This window comes from Callionymus lyra, chromosome 1 (genome assembly GCF_982586985.1).
Source record: "Callionymus lyra chromosome 1, fCalLyr1.hap1.1, whole genome shotgun sequence".
NCBI classification, from domain to species: domain Eukaryota; kingdom Metazoa; phylum Chordata; class Actinopteri; order Syngnathiformes; family Callionymidae; genus Callionymus; species Callionymus lyra.
The window spans coordinates 27829383-27833766 of NC_141818.1; the positions used below are offsets into that span (position 1 = coordinate 27829383).

The following is a 4384-nucleotide window of genomic DNA, read 5'->3' on the forward strand; positions in this document are numbered from 1 at the left end:
TGTAAATAATCAGCTTGAAATCTTGATCAGAATTGTAGGGTAGAATTTAAATAATAACTTCTCATGATGACTCGTTTCAAATGTATCCATTTGTTTTTTGTCATGCTGAGTTGTCTCAAATCTTTATTGGCACCATTTAATGGTAATAAGTCATAATTTCCTGGAAAAAAAACATTTGAGAAGAATAATTAAATCTTTTGTCTTATCTTAAAGTGTCAATGATTTATCTCGGCAGTCACTCATCACTAAATATCAAATATTTGATCCAATTTACTGCCCCATCTACATTGCTAATTCCGACCATGGTCTTCAGGAAGACATGGAAAGAAAGATCATTTGTCTTTGGAATCTTTCCAAGAAAGAAAGAGTGAGAGGCTCAGAATATTCGTTGTGAATACATCTAATTCATGACATCACCCTGATGCAATGTTCTGGTTGTGCCGAGGAGGTTCCGGAGCAAGTTGAAAAGGGTTACCTCTCAGAGCTCGTCTGGTAACACCTCGGCGTTCCCTGAGAGTTGGAAAAAATGAAAGGATGAATGGTTCACCAGCATGAAGTTAAAGCCTAGACTCAAATTTAAACACATTTTTAAGGGCTCCCTCCTATGTTAGAACTGTTTATTTTTTCAGCCCCACTGCCACGTTCACTGCCATGAAAACATGAATAAATAAACATCTCAAAATGTTAAATAGTGCTGCTTTATGGGGTTGGCAGATTAAAAACCTTCAACATGTTCACGTTTCCACCTTAGATTAAGATGATTTCCAAAGATTTTAACCATTATCTGACCTCTTCTATTAAGTGTTTTTTAAACATGTTCACTGACTCTACAACTTCAGTTTAGAACAAACCAACAATCCAAACTATTGTCTGCTGTAACAACAGATGCACAGTCTCCAGAGAGCTCTGACCCACATAGGGAATCTATGAGCAGATACACAAGTTCTATGTGGTTAATGGACGTCTGCCAAGTATGGTCAGAAGAGCCAATTCTCCATCTTCAGCGTGGAAGTTGATGATGCAAGCTACATAGCGGGCGAATGAGTGTAAACAAGCTCTGTTGTTCAGACAACTGGAGCTATTACCAGCCACATCAGAAACCCAAAGCTCTCTCCTTATTTAACATCCCCTTGATCTCCACTCATTTTCAAAAGCCCCTCTCCTCCATCCCTCCCACTAGCCCTCCCTCCCCTCCTCCATTCTCTAAGGGTTCGGCGCTTTTCCCTCTATAAACAAGGAACATACCTTTCTTCAAAAGTCCATGTCAAGCGTTGAACATCTTTCAGAACAGCAAAGTTTATTTTCAGCAAGAACACAGGAAGCCAAAACGTATGGACTCCAATGGAGCGGCACCTCAGCCAGAGTGTGAGCCAGCTTCAGCGGTTTGTGGGTGAGGCCCACTGGAGCTTCTAGCCAGGAAGAGCAATTTACCTCACACAGTCAGAACCTGCTGAACTGAGTAGAAAAACATTCCGTCAGACACTTTCCAGAACACACATTTCTGTCCATATTTACATTAGAAAATCTCTTCTCCATATTGATTTCAGACAGCCTGCTCATGTTCAAGTGTATGCATGTGTGTGTGTGAGGGACAGACTCACTAAAGGATGTCTACACGGACAACATTGAAGAGATTCTTCATCGGAGGCGACAGAAAGATTCTACATAGAGGCCTGCTACTCACTCAGGGCTTCCCAAGCAAATTCCTTTCAAGCGTGTATTACATCTGCACGGTTGAGGAGGGACTTTGATGATGATTATTTTTTCATTTTTAATTAGCATAACTTCACCAGTTACAAACAGTTAAGAAAGAAAAATAACAATCAAAGGGTATATTAGTCTTGTGTTCATCCTGTGGTGAGGTATCATTGTCCAACAACAGTATTTCATAAATAGCTAATTTAAGCTTAGTTCTTTTTGGGGTTCATTAAATATTGGACCTGGTAGAACCAGAGCTGCACAGCTATGTATTGATGTGCAGATGAAGCTTCATGAAGCATTGAAGCCTTTCATCCAATTGATTCACTCAAGGACAAAGCTTCTTGAAGCTTAATTTGCTCTAGCAGGACATCTACTGGACACACAAATATCAGTTGGCCTGAATTGGAAGTGTGTGGCACTTTGCAGAAAGCCTGTGAATAAAACTATCAGCAAAATAAAGAAGTATGCAAAACATGTAGTGATGGCAGTATTCTGTGTGTGTGTGTGTGTGTGTGTGTGTTTGTGTGTGTATATATATATGTATATAGAGATTGGTCTGGGGTATTGACGATGATTGTGCTTTTGGAACATTGAGGTTTGGCCAGTGCTTACGGTTTAGGGGACACATCATTGTTTTTTATTTAAAAACAACAATTTCTCCACTGTGGCAGGTCTTAGGCCATTTCTTTTTTCGGACAAAATTTCTCCTGCTTTCGAAAACACCCGCTCACAGGTGAGGCAGGCGTACACAAGAATGTCACTGCCAACTTATATAAATGGGGGTACACATGTTTCTGTCTTTGCCAGTATTGAAGGGGGTCCTCCAGCCTTCCAATATTTGGCTCCATTTATAGCGTTGGACCTCAATATTTGATTCTGCGATATCATTTTGTGTTTGTGTCTGCTTGATGCTGCCATCCTCAGCTCCTCCCCTGTATAAAGCAAGCATCGATAAGAAAGAAAATGAAATAGTTACTGAGGTGTTTATGATCCGAACTACAGACAGGTAGAATGAGTTATAGAAAGGGGAATATTCTAACATTTTTGTTATTTGAAAAGCAAATTATTTCGTAACTCGAATTTTTTTATTGCATTGTACTGTTGTTTGTTATTATTAGTAAAACAGCTTCAGTCAATCAGCGGCTTCGTCACATGTAGTGCGGACACTTCCGTTGGTCTCAAAGTCACATGTGACATGTTGACGAAGATCGTCTTTTTGTCAATATAAATGTTTTATGTGTGGTAAAAAGTATCATGTAAACATTCTGTTGACGTTTCTTTAACCCATAAAAAATATTTTTAAGAGACGTTTGCATATGCAGCGTGTGATGTCATCACGTAGGAAGTGGGGGGCCCGATATTGTAGGGGGGACCGAAATTGTACCTACACCGGTTTGGTTGTCTAAATAATCTACATCAAATTCTTTTAGTTTTCTCTCCAATCTTTTTCTCGTTGGTCCTCAGTCTTCTTATGCGAAGAGAAGGAGATTATTTTTTCACAAAGTACTGCTTTAGATGTTTCCCAGAGAAGGGAAGCAGAGATGTTTGGTGTGTCATTAGTTTCTAGAAAGAAGGACCATTGTTTCTTAAAATTATTATCAAATCTTTATCTTTTAGTAGAGATGTCTTTCTTATCCACCACCACGTATCGAGACTGGGGAGGAGACGGTTCCTCGAAACGAAAACCCTATAAACCTCCATGAAGTGGAAGACTTCAGTAGAGGTTAAATATTTAGACCAAGTGTGACTGGTGCGTGGTTGCTTACTAAATTATTATGGGCTGGATTTTTGTTTCTGATATGATTGATTGTATAGGCTTACTTGTAAAGAAGTCATCTATTCTAGATGAAGTGTGATGTACTGTACCTGTGAGAAGTATGTAAATCCTCTCTCATCCTGATGTTTCAGTCTCCAGCTATCAGCCAGTCCAAATTCCTCCATGTACTGTTTTAGAACTGCCGATGAAGGTCTAGTATTTGTGATTGAACTGGATCTGTCCTGGACTGGATCAAGCACAGTATTAAAGTCACCTCCTATAATGAACGAACTCTGTCCAGTAGGGAGCGCTGTCCTGGGGAAGCCTCGCCTCTCTGGTCGTGGGGGAGACACAGACACAGGAATTCACTTCTTTTGAGTCTCAGATGATCTTGGTTGGTTCTACAATACCTTTCTATTGTGTGTCAATCTACCGCCCGCCTGGTCCTGTGGCAGTGTTCTTGAAAGACTTCAGTGACTTCTTATCTTCCATTATTCAAATGGATTCTGTTGTTATTCTTGGAGACTTTAATCTTCATGTTGATGACGTCACATCTTGCTCTGCTAAAGAACTTTTAACTTTAACAGAAGCCTTTAATTTTGAGCAACATGTTTCTGAACCCACTCATCAAAAAGGCCACATTTTAGACTTAGTTTTTACTCCTGGCCAGGACATTTCTAATGTATCTGTACATGATGTCCATCTGAGTGATCATTCTCTTGTCTTGTTTAACCTGGACTTCATCCCTGAACACAAGCCTTTGAAAGTTAGGTCTCAGAGGCGTGTCATCTCAACTGATACTGCAGACAGTTTTTCTGCTATGTTTGACTTTCTTTCCTTTGATGACTGCCCAGACGTGGACAGTTTGATTCACTGTTTCACTACTCATTGTGTTGAAATACTGGATCAAGTGGCACCTGTTAAATC

General features: G+C 39.9%; 1 long non-coding RNA gene across 1 annotated transcript; it reads right to left on the reverse strand.

The window, feature by feature from the left end:
• Positions 1-384: 384 nt before the first annotated feature.
• On the reverse strand, positions 385-3929 carry LOC148088724 (uncharacterized). The gene is made up of 4 exons (XR_015712841.1): positions 3868-3929; positions 3568-3791; positions 1246-1455; positions 385-510 (listed from the first exon to the last, which is right to left on the reverse strand). It is a non-coding gene; the product is annotated as an uncharacterized LOC148088724 (long non-coding RNA).
• Positions 3930-4384: the final 455 nt, after the last annotated feature.